Source organism: Notamacropus eugenii, chromosome 6 (assembly GCF_028372415.1).
Source record: "Notamacropus eugenii isolate mMacEug1 chromosome 6, mMacEug1.pri_v2, whole genome shotgun sequence".
Lineage (NCBI taxonomy): Eukaryota > Metazoa > Chordata > Mammalia > Diprotodontia > Macropodidae > Notamacropus > Notamacropus eugenii.
Window position 1 is genome coordinate 80,943,202 of NC_092877.1, and position 27,495 is coordinate 80,970,696.

General features: G+C 36.3%; 1 long non-coding RNA gene and 1 pseudogene across 1 annotated transcript in view; one reads left to right on the top strand and one right to left on the bottom strand.

Annotated features, from left to right (window-relative positions):
• LOC140511364 (uncharacterized) overlaps nucleotides 1-27,495 on the top strand; it is a 250,814-nt gene that overhangs the window by 6,469 nt on the left and 216,850 nt on the right. The window contains exon 2 of the long non-coding RNA XR_011969518.1: nucleotides 14,863-14,977. This is a non-coding gene — a long non-coding RNA (uncharacterized lncRNA). The remainder of the gene's footprint in view (nucleotides 1-14,862; nucleotides 14,978-27,495) is intronic.
• On the bottom strand, nucleotides 15,986-16,947 carry LOC140510802 (tubulin alpha-1C chain pseudogene; annotated as a pseudogene).

A 27,495-nucleotide genomic window follows, 5' to 3' on the forward strand; every position in this document is an offset into this window, starting at 1 on the left:
TGGGCAGATCCCTGGGACAATACAATTCAGATCTGCCTTTGGGCCACCATTAATCTACTAATACCTGGAATTGGTCATTCTGCCAGTATAGGGTATGATGATGGATACTTACATTAAGAAGAAAAGAAAAAAATGAAACTTTACTGCTTCTTGCAAGTTCTAGGGTCTACCATAGAAGACTATTTTGAAAGTTTTGATGAGAAAGCAACTTCTCAAGATCTACACAATGATGATCCATTGATGAAATCAGTGGAACTAAGGGGAGAGAGCTCAATGAGTATTGGATTTTAGAATTTAAAAATGCTTATTGGTAGTTGATTAATTCCTCTTATGGACATGAGGTCTCCATGTGTGAAAGTGACATGAGTTGTGACGCTATACTTCCCAGAGGATTTGAAGAAGTTTTGACAGGGCTGGGCACAATTTTTCAAAACTTAAAATCAATTCATGCTTCTTAATGATTCATGTTGAAAATGAATGAATAGAAAATTATTTAAAAAAAACTCTAGGTATTAAAATTTATGATGACAGAGTGGAAAGAGTACTGGATTGGAATCACAGCATCTGAGTTTGAATCCTAGGTTAATTATTTGCTATCAGTGTGACCTTGTAATCTACAAAACTTTTGTCGCAAGGCAAAGTTTAAACATGGACAAAGTTTAAATCAGCTCAATACAGGCCACCATATTTATTAGCTGGCTTGACATACCAGCTCATGCCTCATTTTCACATTCAACCCAGATATCTTGCAATGAGCCTAACCTTTTGATCTCAAATTCCTTCACTTCTGTTTCTATCTTTTGGGCACAGTAATCCACTCAATACTAAAATTATTTCTATAGAGGATGTGTCAATTAACTGTCCTATATATTAATTAACTATCTTTAAGACTCCCCAAATTGCAACTGCTTTCCTTGTGCACCATTCCCTTCATATGTTATCTTCCCCTATTAAAATGAAAGTTCCTTGAGGTCAGGGCTCTCTCTTTTTATTTATTTATTTTTTATTTTAAACAGTATTTAATGTGGATCTTGTTTCATATATATATGTATATAAACACATATATGTATGTATATATATACACACACATATATATATATATATCATCTCTGGACAAGAGCTATTATTCAAGTATTATAAATAACAGTCTATATCTTGTTCTCTAATATCATCTTCTTAACTATCCACTCATTTTCCCTAATTTTCCAACCTATTAAATCCTGTCTTGCAACAAAGAGAATTTAAGCCACACTCAACCAACAATGAATATATGAGAATTTGTTTATTTATTGTTATTGCAACAGTACAATTTTATTAAAATTTCAGTGCAAATATGTAATATTTAAATGTATAGTGGATTATTTTATCTTTTTTATAGCTGCCTATCCTGATCCTTCATAATTTTTAGTCTTCTCCCTCTTTTAAAATTATATATAATTTATGTTTGTATGAATATGTGATCTACCATTCCAGTAAAAAATAAAACACCTTTAAGAGTACAGTCCATTTTTTCACATGCACACCCCCCATAAGTATTGCCTTGCATATATAATCTAGGCATTTAATAGATGCTCATTTGATTTAATGTAATTTATTCACTACCTTGAGTATTACCATTTGAATTATTGGTTCTATTACTTTAAATTCCTTGAGGGAAGAGTTGATACTTTTTTTCTTTATCTTCTTGAATGCCTAAAAATATCTTGTACATAGTAAATACTTAATAAGTTTGTTCAATGGATAATTAATGGAAAATGTGTTCAAAACTCCAAATGATTAATTTATTGCTTACATTTTGAGCATGAATCATTCATGTAAATAGTAGGTTGGAAAGGACTGTTTTAAAAAATATACCTTTAATAGTTGTTGAGATATTAGATACCATGTATCAAGGTAAATTTTGGACAAAGCAAGAAAAGAAAAGAAAATGAATTAACAACTTCATACATTAATAGAAAGTGATGTCAGAAAAATTGTTAGTCCAGTCCTATTCTATGAAAGCTGGCCATTTGGAGGGCATTGGCCATCACCTGGCACATTGTATTTGATTCATTGGTGTGTGATTGCTAAGAGATTAAATTCTAAATCCTGTGACATGTGCTGTCAGGATTGAGTCCTTCCATTATCTAAAGATCTCTGATAGGTATGGGTACTATCTACTGTTTCAGTCATAGCTTCTGTACTTTAGTAGATGGTTTGCTAAGTTGCTATAGCAAATACTTTCTAATATACTAAGAGGACTTTAATTTCATCATACTTGATATTCTCTGTAATAATGCAGATCATGCCCTTTTCATTCTTTTATTTTGTAGTTTGCCGTAGTCAGAGAATTAATAACTAAATCACTAATATATCAGTGGTTTAGTTATGATCAAAAAATCCAGGCAATTATCTAGGCAGGACCACAGAAATCAGATATAGTCTCTTGCCCAAATTGGACCTGCATCCTTCTATGCCACGTAGGAAAAAAAAAAATCATTACCTGAAACCGGTATTGTCTCTATGTCACCTCAAAGAGAGAGTGGGGAACTTGCTGGAGATAGAATGGAAAAGGAAAGGTTAAAAGCAATTTGGTGTAGGACTAAGCTATAATTTTGTGAGTTAACATAGAAGTGATTTTTGATTGCTGCTGGTTCTAGAAGAGAATAAAGAGATATGAGGAAAGTTTAAGGGATAAAAGATTCACTTACCTTAGCTGACATTTGTCAGTTTTCTAGGTTTAATATGCTCTCCTATCACAATACAATTTAAAAGGATCCCTTATACTTTTAGGTAAAATACAACACATTATATCAGGAAATGTTGAAATGAGTTTAAATCAACAAGATTTTAAAATCAAATTGACTTGTCCTCAAAGTGAGTTAAAATCAAAATGAGTTACCATCAGCGTGAGTCCAAATTGGGTCATGTTAATAAAATGAGAAAAGCGTGAGCAACCTGATGAAACTTGGCAGTTTCATCATCACAAACATTCCCCAGTGAGATAATGAACTTGACAATAACTCTTCATATTCTTAAGATATGATAGCACAAAGTCATTATAGGAAATATCAGAATGATGGCAATTCATACCGACTACAATATCACTCCAAAGTGATTCAGATCGCCTATGATTGATGCATTATTGGAAAGTGAGTTTCCTTTCATTTCTATTCATGAATACCAGAAATAATAAAACTTAGAAAGTACCTTGGGTTATATCTAAGTGGTGATAGAATCAAGATTATAATGGGTGAATTAGAAAAAATGGTCATCTGGAGTTAGCTTCAGTGTTTCCTTGAATATTTCTCATCAGAAAATTTAAAAAAATAGAAGTCTCAGCAGAGACACCCCACCCCGTCCAAATACTAATATTGTCTAGTCTCATTTATTTCTTTAATACCTAGTGAAATTTTGATTCTTTTACACCCTCTCCAAACTCCTATTCTGGTCAAAATTGTTTCTCTCCTTGGAATGGGCAGCATGCAGAGGAATTCTAGATTTAAAGCCAGAGAGGACCATAGAAAACAAACCCAAACAAGATTTCACGTGAGGATACTGACTCAGAAAAAGGAATTAACACCCCAATATCACAAGGATAAAAAGATAAGAGTTAAGATTTGAACCCAGGGTCATTTCCAAATCTTACACCATATTGCCTAACTCTGGGTGGCATCTCAAATCACTCAGTGCACCAATATAGTGCGCTCTAGTGTGTCAATTCTGTCATGCATCAGCATTTACCAGTAGGTATATCTTTCAAGCTAGAGAGGGAACACTGAGTCAAGATACTATGTTTAGTATCATATTTAGAACAGAAAAGGACCTTTGCCCCCTCTTGCTCAGTTTCCTCATTTTAAATATGAGGCAACTGATACCTGCTGAGTTTAAGTGACTTGTTCAAGAGATGCTTAGTGTTAGAGGTAGATTTTGAATCCTAGTTTCTTAAATGCAAAATTCATTGCACTTTTTAAGCTGCATATACAAATCATATGGTGGTTGCTTGGATAAACTTTTTCTTCCTCAACTGACCCAAGATAACCTTATATTTTAATTCAATATCTCAATTAATTAAACATTTTATAAGTACCATTTGTATGCCAGACACTTGTGCTAAGCACTGGTGTTACCAATAACATAAAAGAAAGTCTCTTCACTCAAGGATCTTTAAATTACAAGCAGAGCCACACCCCCAAGGGTATTTTGTTCCATAGAGTACAAACCAAGTAGATATGCAGATGAAAAGTGAAATGGTAGCTGGACATTCTGAGTTCAGTCCTATATGAAGCAGAGCATTGGGAGGAGTTTAGAATTCTGTTCTTGGCCCTCTAATCACAGGAGAGAGGAGACTGAGGGATTTGGAGAGTATTCAAAGCTGAGTTAAACTCCTCCAACCTGAGTCACTTTGGAATGATTTTGTAGCCAGTATGAATGGCCATCATTCTAATATTTCTTACAATAGTTTGTGTCATCAGATCTTGGGAATATGAAGAGCTATTGTCAAATTCCTTGTTGAGACAGAGTCCATTTGAAACGTCATTGATTTCATTCAGATTTCTACTGCCTTTGACATAATTTACTTTTCACAGAAGAGGGAGAATTTTTACCGGAATAAGTGGAATGCAATGAAGGGTGCTTGTTTTGGATTTTAGCCCATATGCAAACATTGGTATAAGTAGATGGTAAATATTGGAGCTGCGTGTTTGAAACACACAGGGACCAGTGAGGAAATCTCATATGGAATCTAACTTTGAATTGGAATCACAGAAACAGACCCTTTAAGCACCTGATCAAGAAGTAGAGCTCTTGAATTTTTCTTAAATAGTGAATCATTGTAGTCACATAGATCCTCATTGTAATAGACCTTAAATGAGTAGGTATTGTAATCCATCAGTCTGTCTGTCTGTCTGTCTATCTATCTATCTATCTATCTATCTATCTATCTATCTATCTATCTATCTATCTATCATCTGTCTATCTTTGTTACTCCATGAATACCTAGATTCTGAGCTAGGAGGTCAAGACAAAAGCAAAGTGTAAACAACATGGTGTGCTCCACAGTCTTGAGTTCAGCAGCAGGAATAATCATTGGAATAGGGTCATCTGCAGGATAACTAAACTAGCCCAATAAAATGGAAAGGCATAGTATCCTGCAGAGGGGAAAATGTGAGTTGCTCATTACCTTGTTCATGAGACCATCTTTTATTGTAGAGCATTATGATCTATTTGTCATTGTGTTTAGCATAACACAATGGTTTATTCCCTCCACTTCAATCCATGATCCATTTAGATCCAAAGTGATATTCCTAAAATACAGGTCTGGTCAGGTTACACTAATTTCCCTTTTTCTGTCATTAAATGCCAGTCTTCTAGTGAATCCCTATTGCCTCCAGAATCAGATAGAAAAACTTATTTTTGGCATTCTTATCTCTTTCCGATCTGGTCTGTTCCTACATTTCTAGGTCTCTTCTACTTGATTCCCATCTACACTCTCTAAAATCCACCTACACTGGCCTACTTGTTTTTGCTCACCCATAATAGTTTATCTCCCTTCATATGAACTGGTTGTCTCCTATCTTTGAAATGCTTTCCCAAGGAACTTCTAAGCTTCTTAATAGTCTTTTTGGCTTACTTTGTGCCTTGACATATTAAGCACTTACATACTTGTTGGCTACCTGAATGACTAAGAGGACTGAAAGAAGTTATTGGTGGTAGACTTCCATAAGTACTATTCCAGCAGTGAGTGATGAGTTCTTTTAGTATACTGATAAGATTTCTTTTTAGTAAACTGTTAAGTCCTCCCAAAATATCTAATACCTGCTCTGGCATGCCTTGATTTACCTTGTCAGAAAATTTACTCAATAATTCTACTTCTCATGCTAGAAGTACCTTCCACCCTTCTTATTTGGTAGTTCCTCTGAGAACCTCCATTTTTAAGGTGGAGAGCCCAGGTAAGCCAATTCTTCATTCTTCTCCAGGTTGTACTCTTGACTTTCTAGTTATCTCTTTCACACTCCTGTGAGTACCTCCCTCCCTCACCCCCCTGCCCTTTTCCCAGTTCTTCGTTTCTCTCCCTCTCCTTATGGCCCTTTGTTTTTAATCTTCCTTTTATGTGCTATCTTTTCCCTTTAAAATGTAAACTTATGAGGGCAGGGGTTATGTTTCTTTCTGGTTTTATTTGTATTCCCAGAAGTTAGCACAATATCTGACTCATAGTAAGTCTTGATAAGTTCTTGATGACTTGATGCTTGTTGACTTCCTGATGAATTAGTCAATGAATGAACAAACATAATTTGAGTCACTACTGTGTTATATGATAAGTGCTTGGGATACAAACACCAAAGTGAGATAGTCTCTGCCCTCAAGGAGCTTATGTTCTAGTAAGGGAAACAACATATTGGAGAGTGATGGTGAATAAGGGTAATTTTAAGGTGGAGAGTCATAAAGATCAGGAATTAAACAAAAGGGCAGGCAATTGATACATCCTTTCTAGACACAATGGTAGTATTGAATTTATTAAGAGTAAGAAATAGAAAATGGGTTATCCTCCCTTCCAACCCATCCCTTCTTTCCCTACCTCCAGCACCATGTATCAATATTTAAATAAGGCAATTTTTAACTCTAATATTCCATGATTAGAATAAACATCTATATTTTTTCAAATGTATTCTGTGGCTACAGAACTAATAATTCAACTATTGCTTATATTCTTTCCAATGAGTTACCTACAATATTTTCTAGCTAACACAAGTATTAATTACATATTCTCTATTATATAAGTACGATTGTGTGCTAAAAGCAACAGTGAACTAGTAACCAGAACATCTGAGTTCTAGTATGATCTCTGCTTCTCTATGGTGTGTGAAATAGGGGAAATTACTTAGCATCCCTCAGACTTGGGTCTTTTTTGCTCAAGGCATAGTATTTGATTAGACCTTCTCTCCTCCCCCTTCTGCCTAATATATAATGCTTCTATTCATTTTACCATGAGAATAGGCTTATTAATAGAGATTTGGGCAAATCAGTAATAGTTAATAGCAACCTCACACCCTAAAATCCAAGTATCCTCTGATTGTGAGGAATTTGAAGAAAAAGGAAAGTATTTTTGGTCTGATTTAAAGAAGCAAATGATCTTATTTATCCAGGTAGGTCTAGGAGATGAAAATCAAAAGTCTGCCTTAGTTTGTACAGGGTAGTTCAGACCTTAAACCAAAAGAGCTGAGAGCCCAATCATCTTTAGATTTGCAGATATAATTGCTATGGACACTGATATTTCAAGGTTAAAAATGCAACTATTCTACCTCATCCCCAGCAATGTCTTAATGGGCACTTGTCTAGGCTTTATTCTTTATTTTCCAATATCTTCAGGAATCATTTATGCTGAAGTTGACTGGATCAACCTTGTGATGATCTAATTTGGGTGAACTGAAATGAACTTACATTACTGGATTCTGATTGACTTTTATTGTATGTAGTTTGAAGTGAAGATATTTTTATCACATTATTTATTTTATTTCTCCTACTGTCCTGTCTCTTATTGCCTGATATGACTGGAGTGTTTGGTAAGGCTGTCAACAAATATACATATATTCATTTAAGGACAAATTGCAAAGGATATTGAAAAAAATCTACTGATCACTTCTACCTTTCTAAATTGACAATCTACCAAGAAATTTCATTATACAGTGATTATATTTAATTTTTATTTTTTGTTTTTTGTATAATTGTGTCTTTTGTTTGTATGTGGGGAATTAATTTTCATTTTTACAAATTCTATAGACCTTTGGAAAGGATAAATTTTAATCATAAATTAGTTTCCATTTAGTATCCAAAAAGAAGAACTTGAAGGTAATTGGGAAAGAGAAGAGTGTAGAGTAGAGGAGAAAAAATTTGGTCAATTGATTAGGATTTATTAACTCGCTACTAAGTGCGGGCAATGAAAGGCATTTTAAACAAACTTAGGGACATAATTTAAAAATATTTTGGATGACTCAAGGAAAACTTTGCTTTCAAGTTTTCATGATTTGTATTATATATATATATGATAAAGCTTTCATAGTTCTGTATAGTGTCTCATGTATTTTTTCTTTTTTATCTTATTTAATAGTTTATTTTTCCTAATTACATGTAAATTTTTTAACATTTTTAAAAATTTCGAGTTCCAAATTCTCTTTCTCCCTTCTCTTCCCCATTGAGAGTGCAAGCAATTTGACAAACTATACATGCTTACTCACGCAAAATACAGACATACAAAACAAGAAGAAAGCAAAACAACCACAGACAAAATAAATGAAGAAAAAGTAAAGGAAAAGTGCCTTTGATATGCATTCATCCTGTACCACTCCTTTCTCTGGAAATAGATAGAACTTTTTATCCTAAGTTCTACAGAATTAACTTGTATCATTGTATTGCTGAGAATAGATGTTATTTATAGTAGATATCATAAAATATTGCTCTTACTGTGTACCATGTCCTCAACAACTTGTTCAGCCATTCTCCAATTGATAGACATCCCCCCAATTTCCAACTATTTGTCACTGGTAAGAGATGCCATAAATATTTTTGTACGTATAAATCCTATACCTTTTTTTTTAAATCTCTTTTAGCTACATACTTAGTAGTGGTATTGCTTGGTCAAAAGATTGGAATGGTTTTATAGTCCTTTGGGTACAGTTCCAAATTTCTCTCCAGAATGGTTGAATCTCAGAATACAACTTCATCAGTGGTACATTAGTGCTTTAATTTTCCCACCTCCCCTCCAATATTAGTCATTTTCCTTTTCTGTCACATTGGCCAATCTAACAGGTGTGAGGTAGTAGCTCAGAGTTGTTTTAATTTACATTACTCTGGTCTATAGTGATTTAAACTTTTTTTTTTAAATGACTATAAAATAACTTTGATTATATTGTCTGAAAACTGCCCGTTCATATCCTTTGACCGTCAATTGAGGAGTGGCATTCATTTCTATAAATTTGACTTAGTTTTCTCCATGTTTGAGAAATGAAGTCTGTATGAGAGAAACTCAATGTAAGAATTTTTTTTCAGAGCAGTGATTGCCAATTATTTCCAATGATTACCAGTATTTCTCTCCATCCTATTTCCTCCATTTATCCTAATCTCTCTCTCTCTCCTTTTATCCTGTCAATTCTCAAAAGTGTTTTGCTTCTGACTTTTATCTCCCCCAAACTTCCCTCACTTCTATCAGTTCCCCTCTTCATATCCCATTCTTTTCCTACTTTCCTGGATAGGAAGAAATTTCTACACTCAACTGTATGTATATTATTCCCTTTTTGAGTCAGTTCTGATGAGGGTAAGGTTCATGTGCTCCCCTTCCTGCTTCCCTCACTTTCCCCTCCACTGTAAAATCTCTTTCAGGCCTCTTTTATATCAGATAATTTATTCAATTCTATCTCTCCCTTTCCTCTTCTCCCAGTGCATTCTTATTTTTCAATCCTTAATTTAATTTTAATTTTTTTTAGATAATTATACCCTCACATTCAGTTCACACCTCTGCTTTCTGTCTATGTCTTTTCTTTTTTTTTAAATTTAATTTTTAACATTCATTTTCACAGAATTTTGGGCTCCAAATTTTCTCCCCCCTTGTCCCCTCCCCCCACCCCAAAACACCGAACATTCCAATTGACCCCATCACCAATCTGCTCTCTCCTCGATCATTCCTCTCTGCCCTTGTCTCCATCCTCTCCTCTGTCCTGTTGGGCCAAATAGATTTCTATACCCCTTTACCTGTATTTCTTATTTCCTAGTGGCAAGAACAGTACTCGACAGTTGTTCCTAAAACTTTGAGTTCCAACTTCTTTTCCTCCCTCCCTCCCCACCCCCTCCCTTTGGAAGGCAAGCAATTCAATATAGGCCACATCTGTATAGTTTTGCAAATGACTTCCATAATAGTCATGTTGTATAAGACTAACTATATTTCCCTCCATCCTATCCTACCCCCAATTACTTCTATTCTCTCTTCTGATTCTGTACCTCCCCATGAGTGTTGACCTCAAATTGCACCCTCCTGCCCATGCCCTCCCTTCCATTGTCCCCCCTCACCCTGTTTATCCCCTTATCCCCCACTTTCCTGTATTGTAAGATAGGTTTTCATACCAAAATGAGTGTGCATTTTATTCCTTCCTTTAGTGGAATGTGATGAGAGTAAACTTCATGTTTTTCTCTCACCTCCCCTCTTTATCCCTCCACTAATGAGTCTTTTGCTTGCCTCTTTTATGAGAGATAATTTGCCCCATTCCATTTCTCCCTTTTTCCTCCCATATATTTCTCTCTCACTGATTGATTTCATTTTTTTTTTTAAGATATGATCCCATCCTCTTCAAATCACTCTGTCTCTATGTGTGTGTGCATGTGCATGTGTGTGTGTGTAATCCCACCCAGTACCCAGATACAGAATAGTTTCAAGAGTTACTAATATTGTCTTTCCATGTAGGAATGTAAACAGTTCAACTTTAGGAAGTCCCTTATGACTTCTCTTTGCTGTTTACCTTTTCATGCTTCTCTTCATTCTTGTGTTTGAAAGTCAAATTTTCTTTTTAGCTCTGGTCTTTTCATCAAGAATGCTTCAAAGTCCTCTATTTCATTGAAAGACCAATTTTTCCCCTGAAGTATTATACTCAGTTTTGCTGGGTAGGTGATTCTTGGTTTTAATCCTAGTTCCTTTGACTTCTGGAATATCCTATTCCATGCCTTTCAATCCCTTAATGTAGAAGCTGCTAGATCTTGTGTTATCTGGATTGTATTTCCACAATACTTGAATTGTTTCTTTCTAGCTGCTTGCAATATTTTCACCTGGGATCTCTGGAATTTGGCCACAATATTCCTAGGAGTTTCTCTTTTTGGATCTTTTTCAGGTGGTGATTGGTGGATTCTTTCAATATTTATTTTGCCCTCTGGTTCTAGAATATAAGGGCAGTTTTCCTCGATAATTTCATGAAAGATGATGTCTAGGCTCTTTTTTTGATCATGGCTTTCAGGTAGGCCCATAATTTTTAAATTGTCTCTCCTGGATCTATTTTCCAGGTCAGTTGTTTTTCAAATGAGATATTTCACATTATCTTGCATTTTTTCATTCTTTTGGTTTTGTTTTGTGATTTCTTGGTTTCTCATAAAGTCATTAGCCTCCATCTGTTCCATTCTAATTTTGAAAGAACTGTTTTCTTCAGTGAGCTTTTGAATATCCTTTTCCATTTGGCTAATTCTGCTTTTGAAAGCATTCTTCTCCTCATTGGCTTCTTGAACCTCCTTTGCCAATTGAGTTAGCCTATTTTTCAGGGTTGGTGTTATTTTCTTCAGCATTTTTTTGGGTCTCCTTTAGCAGGGTGCTGATCTGCTGTTCATACTTTGCTTGCATGTCTTTGATTGCTCTTCCCAGTTTTTCCTCCAGACCTCTAACATAATTTTCAAAATTTTCTGAGCCCTTTTTGAGCTTTTCCATGGTCTGAGCCCATTGAGTGGGCTGGGATGCAGAAGCCCTGACTTCCATGTCTTTCCCTGATGGTGAGCATTGCTCTTCCTCATCAGAAAGGAGGGGAAGAGAAACCTGTTCACCAAGAAAGTAACCCTCTATATTCTTGGTTTTTTTTTCCCTTTACTGGGCATTTTCCCAGCCAGTGACTTGACCTCTGAATATTCTCCTCACACCCACCTCGCCTCTGGATCCTTCCAGCCAGCGCTTGGGGTCTGAGACTCAAATACTGCTTCCCAGCCTCAGGGCTTTGGGTGGGGGCAGGGCCACCTCATGGGCTCAGTTCCCTCAGGGGGTTTGTGCAGAGACCTTCAACAATGGATCCAGGCTCCTGCCTGCTTGGGGAGCCCTGGTCTGCTCCCACCTCCGTTGGTGCCTCCCGAGGGGGCCTGAGTCATGGGGGCAGCCCACTCCCTTCTTGACCCACCGAAGAGAGCCTCTCACCGACCCTTGTCACCTGTGGGTGGAGGGACCCATGTGGCTGCTGGAGATTCTGTCACTGAAGCCTGCTCAGATCTGCTCCTCTCGGTGCTGGGCGGTCAACGCAGGGCTGGGTTCAGCTCTACGTCCGCAGTGCGAAGAACCTTTTGCAAGAGGTTTTCAGGCTCTCTGGAACAGAAATCATGTCTGCTCCACTGTTCTGTGGCTTCTCCTGCTCCCGAATTTATTGGCAGCTCTTTTCTACAGATATTTCATGGACTGTGGGTTCGGAGCTAGCGTATTTGTGTGTTTCTACTCCGCCATCTTGGCTCCGCCCCCTTTCTGTCTATTTCAACTCCTTCTAACTGCCCTAATAATGACAGATTTATTATTTTATATGCATGTGTATATGTATGCATGTATAAATTTTCCCATGTAGGAATATAAAGTTTAACCATATTAAATCCTTTATTATTTATTTTTCCTGTTTATATTTTTATGCTGATTTTTTGAATCTTATATTTGAAAGTCAAATTTTCTATTCATCTTTGGTCTCTTTCATCAGAAATGCTTTGAATCCCTCTATTTCATTGAATGGTTTCTTTTCCCACTGAAGGATGATTCTCAGGTTTTCTGGGTATGTGACCTTGTTTGTAATCCTAGCTCCTTTGACCTTTAGAATATCATATTCCCAGCCTTTAGATTCTTCATTGTAGCAGATTCTAAAGTGTGTGTTACCTTGACTGTGGCTCTACAATATTTGAATTGTTTCTTTCTTTCTGGCTGCTGACAATATTTTTTCATTGATCTGGGTGGTCTGGAATTTGGTTATAATATTACTTTGGATCACTTTTAGGAGGTGATTGGTAGACTCTTTTACTTTCTATTTTTGCCCTCTGTTTCTAGACTGTCAGGAGAATTTTCCATGATAATTTCTTGAAAGATAATTTGTAATCTCTTTTTTTTATCATGACTTTCAGGTATTCCAATAATTCTTAAATTATCTCTCCTGGATCTATTATCTGAGTCAGTTGTTATCCAATGAGATATTCCACATTTTCTTCTGTTTTTTCATTCTTTATTTTCTTTTGTTTTTGTTTCTTGATGTTTCATAATATCATTAGCTTCCATGTGCCCACTTCTAAGTTTTAAGGAATTATATTTTTAAGTGAACTTTTATATTTCTTTGCAATTTGGATATTTCTGCTTTTTAAGAGTTCTCTTTAGTGAATTTTTGCATATTTTTTTATTTGCCCAATTCTGCTTTTTTTAAAAAAAATATTTATTTAGTTTTAGTTTTCAACATTTACTTCCATAAGACTTTGAGCTCCAAATTTTCTCCCCATCTTTCCCCTCCATCATCCCAAGAAGGAGTGTAATTTGATATAGACTCTATATATGCATTCATATAAACCTATTTACACATTAGTCATTTTGTAAAAAAGAATTAGAACTTATGGGAGAAACCACAAGAAAGAAGAAATAAACAAAAGAAAAAGAAAAAAAAAGGAGAGAGAGAGAAAGAGAGAGAGAAAGGGAGAGAGAGAGACAGAGAGACAGAGACAGAGAGCATGAACAAATAATGTGCTTCAATCTGCATTCAGTCTCCATCGTTCTTTTTCTGGATGTGGACAGCATTTTCCATCATGAGTCCTTTGTAGAAGTCTTAGATCCTTGTATTGTTGAGAAGAGAGAAGTCTATCAAAGTTAGTCATCACAAATTGTGGCTATTGCTGTGTACAATGTTCTCCTGGTTCTGCTCATTTCATTCAGCATCAGTTCTTTGCTTGGTCATAACTTCTTCCATTCTCCATAAAACTTACAGGTAAACTATTTTTTTCTTGCCAATTCTGTTTTTCAAGGCATTTTTCTCTTTTGGATTTTTGTGCTCTTTTACCATTTGATCTCTTTTAATTTTTAAGCTGTTATTTTCTTCAGTAGTTTTTGTACTTTCTTTACAAAACTGTTGAAGTTTTAAAAAAAATGCTTTCCTTGCATCACTTTCATTTCTCTTCTCAATTTTTTCTCTACCTCTCTTACTTGATTTTTAAAATTCTTTTTTCAGCTCTTTCATGGACTGAGACCAATTTATACTTTTCTTTGAAGTTTTGGATGTAGGAAGTTTGACTTTGTTGACTTCTGAATGTGCATGTTGACCTTCCATGTCACCATGATAACTTTCTATGGTCAGAATTTTTCTGTTGTTTGCTTATTTCCCAGTCTATTTCTTGATTTTTAACCCTATGCTAATTTAGGGCTCTGCTTCTCAAGTGTGGGGGGATACTGTCCCAAGCTTTAGGTTTTTTGTGCATCAGTTTTGAAAGGCAATTCTGGGGACCTCTAAGTTTTGAGCTCTTTCAAGGTGGTATGATTTGGGGAGAGGTGTGTTTACTAGTCTCCTGGTCTGTGCACTGACTTGTGAGTGATCACAAACTCTCTTTTCAGTCCCGGAAGTGTGACCAGGCTTCCTCCTCCCCTGAGGCTGCAAGCTGTGCTGTGCTAGTGCTCCTTCTTACCTTGAAACTAAGACCCAGAGCTACAACTCAGATCCAAATATAGACAATGCAACAGAGTCCTGCCCCGTTGCCAGCAAAGGGATTCTTCTAAATCTCCTTCTGGCCTTTTATTTGATCCCCTTACTATCTGGGGGCTGAGAGGTCTGGAAACCACCCCTGCTAGACATGATTCAGTTGTTCTGAGGCCTCCTTCTGGTTTTCTGGGACCTGGTATATGCTTTTCTGGCCTGTCTGAACTGTACTTCTCTCTCACCCTGGTGCATCAGTCCTTTCCTGCCAACTTTCTAAGTTGAATTGGACTGATAAACAGTTTCACTCCCTCTTTTTTGTATGTTCTGATGTTCTAGAATTTGCTTAGATTCATTATGTAGAAGTATTTGGAGGCAATTTTGGTAGAACTTGAGTCCCTGAGTTTACCCCACTATATTGTCTCCACCTTCACTATTTCATATAATTTTACAGCTCCCTGAAGGCAACTGGCTGGTACAGTGGATAGAGTGCTGGGCCCAGAATCAAGAAGACTCATCCTTCGCAGTTCAAATCTGATCTCAGACACTTATTAGTTATGTGACCCTGGGTAAGTTATTTAACTCTATTTGCCTCAGTTTCTTCATCTTCACCATCTTTACCAATTAAGATTCTTCTTTGGCACATCTTTAAACTACCATAGACTTGCTCGGAAGCTAGATTCCAGAAATATTTGTAGAAGCAGTCTTGAATCATGAGAAGAATATGGCCTTTGGGGTCAGGAAGATCTAGATTCAATTGACTTCTGGCACTTTCTGTCTAGGTGACATTGGGTGGTAAAATCTAAGTTCCTTAGGATATACCTAGCACTTATCAGCTAAGTCATAGATGGGTTGACATTTGCATTGCTTCCAAGGAGTTACCAAATTACTATTTCCCTCATGCCATGGATATTGAAACTTCTTAATGTGTTTATTTGGAAATAATCATAGTCACTACCTTGCTGTCTTTAATATGAGAGGCAGATACATGAAAATTGCCAGTGTTACTTACTTTTACACATTCGATTCATCAAATATAATTATAGGTGCAAAAGAAAATCTCCCAATCTCCCTATGTGATCATGTTAAACTTCAAGCAGACCTCTCAACAGTATAAATATTCAGAAGTATCCATTTCAGTATTACTTGAATTGACAATGAATTGCACTCAACATATAGCTTTATATTCTGATGTAATTATGATAACATTAAAGTTTATGATAAAGTGTGACTTGTAATATTTTCTTCTACCTTACTTGAGTTCATGTTGGTTTGTTAGGTATTCCATTAAGTAAATGCCACAGCACTTGAGGTTACCAAAAGAAATGAATTCCCAGAGATTTTTATCAGCAATATCAAAATCTTAGGAAGAACAAGACCTGTTATAATTAAAGAATCATAAAAGTAAACAACTTCTTTCCTCTGAATAATGACATTTTATTAAATAGTCTGGTTCTGTAGAATAACCACATTCCACTTAGAAAGAAGACCAGTAGTATCAATGGTGAATGCAAAGCACAGAATCTGTCTTGACAGTTAGGGAACAGGTTTCTGGCAACATTTTGTAATTTTTTGCATCACCACAGTAGAGCAGACAACAAACCTTTACCATGGCAAGGATCACATTTTACCATCTGGCTGGCAGGCTCAAAGCAAGCATTGGTGATCTCTTCTACAGTCAGCTGCTCATGGTAGGATTTCTCAGCAGAGATGACTGGGGTACATGTGGCCAGAGGGAAATGGATATGGGGACAGGGCATCAGGTTGGTCTGGAACTCTGCCAGATCAACATTCAGGGCACCATCAAATCAGAGAGAGGCAGTCATGGAGGACACAATTTGACTAATAAGGCAATTCAGATTAATATAGGTTGAGCGTTCAGTGTCAAGGTTTATGTGACCATATCATAGATGGTTTCATTGTCTACCATGAAGGCACAATTAGAGTGCTCCAGGGTGGTATGAGTGGTCAGAATAGAGTTGTAGGGTTTCATTACAGCTGTGGACACCTTAGGGGCTGGGCAAATGGAGAACTCCTGCTTGGACTTCTTGCCATAGTCAATGGACAGACGTTCCATCAGCAGAGAGGTGAAACCAGAGCCAGTCTAACCACCAAAGTTGTGGAAAACCAAGAAACCTTGAAGATCTGTGCACTGATCAGCAAGCTTCTGCCTTCTGCCCAGAACAATGTCAATTACTTCTTTGCCAATGGTATAGTGTCCACGGGTGTAGTTATTGGCAGCATCTTCCTTGCCAGTGATCAGCTGCTCAGGATGGAAAAACTGGCAGTAGGTTCCAGTTTGAATTTCATCAATAGCAGTTGGTTCCAGGTCTACAAACACAGCATGGGGAACATGCTTGCCAGCTCCAGTTTCACTAAAGAAGGTGCTGAAAGAGTCACCTCCACCCCCAATGGTCTTGTCACTTGGCATCTGCCCATCAGGCATGTTCCAGGCAGTACAGTTCCCAACAGGCATTGCCAATCTGGCCACCAGCCTGGCCAACGTGGATAGAGATGCACTCATGCATGATAAAGGTATGCAGGGATCCACTGTGCTAAGAAGAAACAGAAAGGAGGGCAACACAAGTTTCTCAACAACCAACCATTAGGAAGTCTCCAGGAGAAAAGTTAGTGAGAGAAAAAAATAACACTTTTAAAAATAGACTAACTCAGTTGGCAAAAGAGGTCCACAAATGCATTGAAGAGAAGAATGCTTTAAAAAGCATTACCAAAATGGAAAAGGAGGCTCAAAAGCTCACTGATGAAAACAATTCTTTAAAAACTAGAATGGAGCAGATGAGATGGAAGCTAATGACTTGATGAGAAACCAAGAAATTACAAAACAAAACCAAAAGAATGAAAAAATGGAAGATAATGTGAAATATCTCATTAGAAAAACAACTGACCTGGAAAATAGATCCAGGAGAGACAATTTAAAAATTATGGGACTACCTGAAAGTTATGATCAAAAAAGAGCCTAGACATCAACTTTCATGAAATTATCAAGGAAAACTGCCCTCATGTTCTAGAACCAGAGGGCAAAATAAATATCGAAAGAATCTACCAATAGCCTCCTGGAAGAGACCCAAAAAGAGAAATTCCTAGGAAGGTTGTAGCCAAATTTCAGAATTCCCAGGTCAAGGAGCAAATATTTCAAGCAGTTAGAAAGAAATAATTTGAGTATTGTGGAAATACATTTAGAATAACACAGGATCTGGCAGCTTCTGCATTAAGGAATCAAAGGGCTTGGAATAAGATATTCCAAAAGTGAAAGGAGCTGGGATTAAAACCAAGAATCACCTACCCAGCAACATGGAGTATAATACTTCAGAGGAAAAATGGCCATTCCATGATATAGAGGACTTCCAAGCATTCTTGGGGAAAAGACCAGAACTGAATAGAAAATTTGAATTTCAAACCCAAGAATCAAGAGAAGTACGAAAAGGTAAACAGGAAAGAGAAATCGTAAGGGACTTTCTAAAGTTAAACTGTTTGTATTCCTACATGGAAAGATAATATTTGTAACTCTTGAGATGTTTCTTCAGTATCTGGGTAATTGGTGGGATTACACACACACACACACACACACACACACACACACACACAGAAACAGAGAGCACAGGTTGAATTGAATAAGAATGGATGATATGTAAAAAAATAAAATTAAGGAGTGAGAGAGGAATATATTGGGAGGAGAAAGGGAGAAATGGAATGGGGCAAATGACCACGCATAAAAGAGGCAAGGAAAAGCTTTTTAAATGGAGGAGAAAAGGGAGGAGGTGAGAGGGAAAAAGTGAAACTTACTTTCTTCACATTTGGCTTAAGGAGAGAATAATATGCTCATTCAATTTGGTATGAAAATCTATCTTACACTATAGGAAAGTAGGGAAGAATGGGACAAGTGGGGTGAAGGAGATGATATAAGGGAGGGAAAGTGGGAAAAGGCAGTAATTAGAAGTAAATACATTTGGGAGGCACAAGGTCAAATGAGAGAATAAAATAAATGGGGACAGGATAGGATGGAGGGAAATATAATTAGTCTTACACAACATGACTATTATGGAAGTCTTTTGCAAAACTACATGTATATAGCCTATACTGAATTGCTTGCCTTCTCAGTGGGGATGGGTGGGGAGGGAGGAAAGGGGAGAAGTTGGAAATCAAAATATTTGAAGTGAACATTGAGAATTGTTTTTGTATACAACTGAGAAATAAGAAATACAGGTAATGGGGAATAGAAATCTGTCTTTCCCTACAAGAAAACAGAGATGATGGGGCTAAGGGAAAGGTGGAGTGTGATAGAAGGGAGGGCATATTGAGGGGAGGGGTAATCAGAATTCAAGTTGTTATGGGGTGGGGGGAGGGAAGAGATAACTTTTGTGGAAATGACTGTCGAAAACTAAAAATCAATAAACATAGAAAAAAGAAAAGATCTGAACAAATTGTATCTTTTGTTTGTAGAGAAAGTGACTATGGGTGTGAAATGTTACATATACTGTCAGACTCATTAAATATATTGGTTAGTGTGGTTGAATAGCTTTTTATCATTCTTTATTATAAGGAATTATTTGCTGAGTAAGTGTGGGGAGAGGGATATATTTAGAAACAAAAACAATGTATATATGTACACATAAGTGTGTACACGTGTGTATATGTGTATGTATGTGTATATATATACATCCATGTGTGTACGTGTATGTACGTATGCATGTATGTATAGATGGATGGATGAGTGGACTGATATAAAAGAAATGCCCAACCTAGACTTGACTGAATTGAAGAAAAATGTATTTGTTTGTTCTTCCCCCACCCTTCCCCATATCTTTATCAGAGTAGTCGTAGGCTGGAAATGGGGAACATTAAGTGCTCTACTACATATCAACTATTACTGGGACAATGAGACTGAACTTGTAAAAAATCCCAGGAATCTAAGGCGGATAGAGTAGACAAACTTAGGCAGGATAGGCATATGGATGCACTGCGGAAACTAGTCTTATTTTTACCACATTATTTCCTTACAGTTTTCAATCAGACTAAGATTTATTTAGTTTTAATTTTAGGACACATTCTGTTAAAATATTTTCACAATTCTTAAGAATTAGAGAATGACTTTTAAACATTGGAATTTTCATGCATAGATAATTAAAACTTTCCTGTTTGACCTTCATTGATCTTCATCTACCCTAAGCAAAAAGGACAACAAACTAGGATTTAATTATGTCAAGAAACAAGCAGGTTTGAGATAAGGAAGAACTTGGTGATGGTCCAAGTTGTTGGACAGCTGTTTTAGGATGGTCTAGTGGAAGAGCCACTAAATGGGGCAAAACATGTGGCCTGCTTTATTATTAGTAGTAGAGTGACAAGATATGCATAGGAGAGAGAGTTGGCATCTGAGTCAGGAAGATATGCATCTAGGTTCTACATCTGACTTTTACTGTCTGTGTGACCCTGGGCAGCTCACTCATCAACTCTGTAACTATTTATAAGTGAAAGAGTGAATGCTGATCTTTAGGATCAAAAGAGTCCTTCATTGGTATCTCTCTATATTGATAAATTCCACTTGTGATCAAAATCACCATTATCACCATCATCTTCAATCTATGGACTAGTTCAAATTCTGCCTCACACACTTACTAATTGTGTAATCTTGGGCATGTTACTTAACCTCTTTCAGCCTTATTTTTCTCATCAGTAAAATGAGAGGGTTTGAAGTGATAGTCTCCAAGATTCCTTCTGGCTTTCAATCTTTGCCAGTGTCTTCCTTTAAGTAAACTCATTTCCCCTTCCTTCCATCACTACTTTGAGCCAAGATACTACCTTAATGTTTTTATTTTATTATTTATATTTTATTTTATTATATTTACTATTTTATTATATATTTATTATATTTGTTATTATATATTAGATACTTATATATGTTTATTATTGTTTACACTTTTATTATTTATTATGTTTTTATTAAAGGAGTTGCTTATATGGTCTTAATGGTCAGGTTCTTAATGGTCTATTACACTTAATGTAGAACCTATTCTAGGACACTCTAACCACTGTTACAGATTGAAATTCCTCTACATTTTTGATAGCAGACTGTCTTCAAGTATTGCAGTGGCCAAATGATTAGTGTTCTGGAAGTCAGCCTTATTGTGATGAGGTTTTCTGTGCTTCACTAGCCTGGTCCATAGCAGATAGATTCATCAGTCACTGACTGACTTTTATTTGCTGCTTTTTTAAACTTAGAGAACATGGTAGTGCTAGTGATCCTATTGGAATAGTCTTCAAAAATCCTAAGTCCTTTCAATTTCAATGTAGCTCTCTTTCTTAGAAATATTAATTTCTAATATTTAATATAATTTACAAAGAAATTTCTTCAAAACCCTACAGGGAGGCTGGTCTTCCTAACTCACTACTGGGTTTGAGACTTCTTGGTTTCCCCAAAACATGCTTAGCCTGTCTGCTGGTAGGGCTGCTGTTCATACTTTTTGGAGCCACAGGTGAGAGTTAAGGTCATGTCTACTCCAAGCATGTGAAAATTTCCCAGAGTGAAAAGGGGAGAAGACAACTTGTTTCAGTAGCCATGAAGGAAACTGAATCAGGTGCTAATTTGGTCAGAGCTGTGCCAGACATTGAAGATGCCAAGGTCATCCCCTGTATCCAGAGCCATCATCAGTTGTCCTGACTTTTGTCTTGCCTGTGGATTTTGATGACTGTGGAAAAGGGAGTGAGGATGATGCCTTTGTGCAACTCTGGCCCAGTTGAATTCAATTCACACTTAATTCAAAACATCAACCTATAATGTCTTTGTTCCCCTTCAAAAACAAAAGACAAAAAACGGGGAGCTTTTAGCCTAAATACTTTTATCCTTACTTTATATCTGGAGAAATAAAAGCTGAGAGTGATAAATCATCTTGCTCACAATAACAGAACAAATAAGGTATACAGTCAGAGTTTGAAACTACCTCTTGTGATTCAATTCCTGTGTCCTCTCCTATACACCAAGTAGTTTTAGACCTAGTTCTGTCTGTGTGAATAGCAGTTCCCTTATCTTTAAAATGAAGGTACAGTTTATAGGACTTCTGTGATCGCCTCCAGCTCTCAAATTCTCAACTTCAGTATTATAAAGATCTGGGATTTCATGAGTGGCTACCCTCTCCATTAATGTAGATCACAATTCCTCTGTATATAGATATCCAGTTTCAGTGGCTGAAAAATGAGTCAACCTGCTGTCTAACTAGAGAAGAATCTCTCCAATCTTCGCTGGACTGACCCTTCAAACAAGAAGTATTCAGCCCATCCTATGTCTTTTAGTCAAAACCCTTCCAAAGTGGAACATCCCTCCTGTTCCACAATGGGGTCAAAGTCTCCATGCTATTATCTCATTTAATAGTTTATTAATTATAATTAATTAATATTTAATTTAATTATAATTAATTAATAATTAATTATAAAAATCACATTATTCTGAGATAAGTGATGGTTTGCCTAGATCAGGGGTGGGGAATCTGTGTCCTCAAGGCAACACATGGCCCTCTAGGTCCTCAAATGTGGCCCTTTGACTGAATCTGGACTTCACAGAACAAAGTCCCTTATGGAGTAAATTCCCACCTTTGGCCTAGACACACGGGCAAGGAAAGCAAGTTGTATCATTACATAAGTCATGTTTTGAAGTCTTTTCCAAACTCGGAAATATCATTATCATTATCATTAATAGTAGAATTAAGTTTTAAAAATTAGAACTATAATTTACTCATTATAATTTATACATTCAGACATCTATGATCTTTTCCTCAATGTTTTTTCCCACTGAGATACTTGTTTTTCACATCATTCAAACTCTGCTAAGGGAGCTTTCTTGTCCTAAAGAGTGTAGGCACTTAAGTGCTCCTCTAGAAGTTGACAAGGAGACACAGAGGGTGGATTGTGCGGTGACTAGCTTGACACCAAGGACTTAGGTCTGGAAAATATGTGCTTGGTCACCCAGTAATTGCTTTTCTTGCTATCACTGAAGCCAGTATAAAGAACACTTCAAGCTTGAAGAGGTACAGCATAAAAGTAGTTGTGTTAATTTTGAAACATATTGATCACATTATATTTGGCCATGACTTCATCTCACTCACTAGATAAACAATTGTCCAAAGCACTGATTCCATGAACAGACAAGGCTTTATGTGGAAGTTAGACGGTCAAGACTCAGCCGCAGAAAATTAATGTGTGTGTGTCTATGTATGTATCGTGTATGTATGTTGTCTGTGTATATATGTGTATATTCTATATATGTATGTGTATTTGTGTGTATCTGGGATTTTCAAATGAAGACCCATGGAACCTGGGTTTTTAAATACATTTAAATACAAACCTGTATTTTAAAATACAAAAACCTGCAAGCTAAAACTTTATAAAAAATTTATCACAATAGTACTTTAAATTTGTAAAAAAAATCATTCTTAACTTGGGCCTTATGAAAAACTGTGAAGTGCCTCAGGCTATAACTTGCTGAACTCTGATATGTATGATTATGTTTTAATATAGAAATTCAAGTATTAAAATCCTTCCCATTAATTTGACCGTATACTACTGTGGGAAATTAGTACATTTTAAATTAAAATGAGTATGATTTTCTGACTCATGATTAAAAAAAGGTTATATAAATATGTAGAAGTCAACATTCCTTGAAGCTAAGGACCCCCCTCCCTCTGGCTAGACTGCTACCATCCCCTAAACATCAATCTGTTATGCTAGCTTCTTTGGCCTTCCCCTGTGTTGTATTATGCAGACATTTATTCAAACAAATATGCAATCAGAATAGATTTTTGTGAAGATGAATAATTTTTGGAAATGTAGCACGAATAGCTGAAAGCTAGAAACATAAAACATATGAAATTGGAGTTCAGGGCCATCTGTCCAAGTCTATTTACCCATTAAAAGTAGTTAGAGCCTTGTGCCTTAGGATCAAAATATTATTTTGCTATGTGTAATTGTAATAGTGGAAAGATTTTTTCTTCCAAGAAAACTTTCTGCATTGCTTGAATTCCAGTGGTTTTCATGTTTTATAGAAGATTAGGTCTAGGTCATAATGCTTCCATTCTCCCATGATGTATATATGTTATCTCTCATTCTGCATTCTCACATGCATACATACACATACATTTAGGCAGGGCCAACATTTCTGGATAATCTTATTGTTCTTTATTAGGAAATTCTTTTGTTAAACTAGGCATCTCTGTCATTAATGGCTAAGCAACAAGAAGATGGAATAAAGAAACTGGATGAGAACTCTTATATCTATTGCTTCTGGAAGATGTATCTGAAACACATGCATTCCTCTGGGGGAAGGGTAGGACCAGATTGAGAAATGGGAAATATGACTGCTCTAAGATGAAGAGATTGTATTCTACTGCTTTGAAAAGACCCTATTCTGAGAAATACTATTAAATCACATATAAACCTGAACTCTGAAACATTTTACAGTTCCCTGAAGTTCCATCACATAACAAAGGCAAAACACAAATAACTATTTCTGGAACTTTAATTTACTTTATATATTTATTGAAAAATGTTGGCAGGATTCATATAGATAAGTTTTCCATCACCAATTTGTGCATGCCCAAAGATACCACATTTTTTTAAAAATTTCAGTAGATTATAATGGACCCCTACATCCCCTCCCCAGAACTGATGGTTAAAGATTACCTCTACCATGTAATAACTCAGACCTGAGGGCAAATACTGAGAAGGACACAGATTGGGAGAGTTTGTTCACCTGCCAAGAGACTGATTCAATAGGAGCAGCCATTTACATTGTACTCTTGGAATTAAATTGGTGAAGGCAAGTTTGAACATTGAGGGTTTTAAATGATGGTTTCACTTGACAAGGGTGACCTAATTCACAAAAGCAGAGTTAAATGTATTATCCAGATGCATGAGGGCATTTTTTTTAGATATCCTCTTCCCGTGACATCTCAGCATGAAAGAAACTTTTAAAGGGAGCACTCAGTGTCTTTGTGTGTGCATGTACTTGGGGTGTGTTTGTGTGAAAATGTTTATGTGTGTGTTGGGGAGGGGGAGAGAGGGGGAAAGAGAGAGAGAGAGAGAGAGAGAGAGAGAGAGAGAGAGAGAGAGAGAGAGAGAGAGAGAGAGAGAGAGAGAGAGAGAGAGAGAGAGAGAGAGAGAGAGGAGAGAGAGAGAGGAGAAGAAGGAGAAGACCATGATACACACAAAAGCCAAATAGCTAAATAATCTGGTTTCATACAACTGCAGGAGTTTTGTTCTACCCCCTTGGGCATCTGAAAAGGTATGAGGTGAAAGGAAAAAAGTATATAAGATAAAAGGCAGCTAGGAGGCACAATGAATAGAGTGCGTGAACCTAAAGTCAGGAAGACATCTTCCTATGTTCAAATCCAGTGTCAGACACTGACTAGCTGTGTGACTCTGGGCAAGTCACTTAATGTTTTTTACATCAAGTCCTACATAAAATGATCTGGAAAAAGACATGACAAACCATTTCAGTATCTTTGCCAAGAAAACCCCAAATGGATTCATGAAGAGTCCGACAGGACTGAACAACAACAACAAATAGAAGATAAGTGTAATAGAGAATCCTTATTTTAACTGATTTATTGCATGATACATTTTTAGAGAGGAATCACCTTCCAGTTTGTTTTAGAGAATTTACTCTCCCATATGTTACATTGTGACCTTTTTCTGTCATTTTGCAGATATTAAATAAATTGACTAACACATTATCACTTAGCTCTATCATTTGCTCTATTCAAGAGGAATAGAAGGATGAGATGTTAAATCTTACATTACCAGGTGACTTTACTTGCTACTTGGGTGACCAAGAGCAAATTATTACAACATTCTGTGATTTTGATTTCCTCATCTGTAAAATGAGCACATTAGTCCAGAGATGATCACTAAAGTCTCTTCCAGTTCTACCATCTTATGATCTTTCATTTTTTTTTTTTTTGAAAAAGGAATGTATTTGAAAGTGACTTGGTTTCCATAGCAAAGGAATGAAAGTTACAGGTTATTTTACATCCTAAGGATTGGAGTCATTGACACTGCCTTATTTACTTCAGGTGTTCTCAGCTTTTTCTAGGTTATGGAACCCTTTGACCACTGAGTGAACCACTACTCAGAGTAACATTATCTTTTTGTTAAATAAATAAAATAAGATGCTAAGGATTAGAAAGGATACAATCAGTTATATTGAAATAGCAACCAAAATACATGTATTTTTAATCCTCAGTCATAGGTTAAGAACCCCTTTTCTGTAGGTTTCCATCATCTGTGGTAGAAGGGAATACTGAGTACTCTACCCACCACTCATTTTGAGTTAATTTGATCTATCCCATCAGTATATCTATCATCTATGTCATTTCTTTTTGTAAGTAGTAACTTGTGTTCTTTTGGACTAGCTGTCCAGGTTAGAAGTAAATGTTTGTGACTAAGTTAGAAACACAGTCAGTTCTAAGGGCACTTCTGAACGAGTGCAATAAAATAAGATTTTTAACTTGCTAAATTCCTATTTTGCAATGAGGTTCAAGGGGACGGGAAAAGCAAAAGGAAACTGATTGAACAGAAACTCTAGGGACCTATTTTGTGTTTAAGTGGTAGGTGACTTCCAGACCTGACTAAGAGCTGATCTAAATTTCTAGGGTTCCTATGAAGTAGAATTCTTTGTCTTCTTGTTACTTCCCCCAGTTATCTTAAGATGCATATTTCTAGTCATTTTTTTCTGACACTGACTTCATTTTGTTTTAGAGAATAAATGAAGGAGAGAAATTATTTGAAATGAAATTGGAAACCAAAGCAAACAAAAAATAGCAGATGTTATCTGAACTGCCTATATCCATACCCAAATTTAGATGCACCTAGATACAGAGGCAGTTAATGGGCAGAGTGGATAGAGAGCTGGACTTGTAATTAGGAAGACTAATTAACTAAGGCTCAAATACTGCCTCCAACACTTAACTCTGGGTAAATCACTTAAACCCACTCAATTCACTCCCTCATCTGTAAACTTGGGATAATAATAGGATTTATAAAGTTATTGTGAGATGTTGCAAACATAATATCCTCTTCTCTACATTTTAAAAGACCAAACCCTGAGTTATGACACTTTCCTACCTTCCTAGAAGTGTTTTAGCAGTCACAGAAGCTTCAGTTAGAATGGGACTATATATATCCAGTATTAGAACAAAAAAAAAAAAAAAACCTACCACTTGCTATGCACTGGACATACTTTGTCCTTTCTCTTCTCTGTACCTTTCCCCATGCTAGTCTATCCACTTGGAGTGACCTTATTTCTCCATCCTTACTTATTCCATTCCTTCTCAGTCTTTCAGAGACAGCTCAAATGCATCCTCCTCTGTCATTCCTTATGGCCTCACCAAGAAACCATCCCTCTTCATCCAACTCCTAGAGCACCAGTCACATGGCACTTGTCACATACTATATTTTTTTAATGCTTATTCAAGCAGCCCTGTGAAATTGTAAGTCATTCTTGAGGAAAAGTCCCCCAACTTAAGATTGTCATGGTACTGAGGATTTCTATTCCTTGCACAGAGTAAGGCATGAATAAATATTTGCTGAATGAATAAATGTATGACATTGAAGTGATCGCTTGGGTATGTGCTGATATTTAATCTTCTTAGTGTTAGACACTATTCTAGGAAACAAGTTCAATAACTCTGCTCATGAAAGTGACAACTAGCTAGTTGCATGACCTTGGGTAAGTCACATCCATCTCTGGGCTGAAGTTTCTTTATCTGTCATATGACAGTGTTGAACTAGAGGGCCACTAAGGGTCTTTCCAACTTTAATATTTTAATTTATTTAATTTATTTATTTATTAATTTAATTAATAATGTCTTTTGTAACAGGAACCTTGTAGCATCTTTCTGTGCTGATGCCAATCTACTGGGTACTTTTGTACTATACAGCTATAATGTTCTACTATCTCATTTTCAACTTGTCTTTTCCCTCACATTTAGCATCTTCTTGACTTCTTTTCCTTATTGCTACACACTATTAAAATCTCTTAAAATCCTTTTTCTCTTCTCAGTAGTCATGCACACGACCTGCT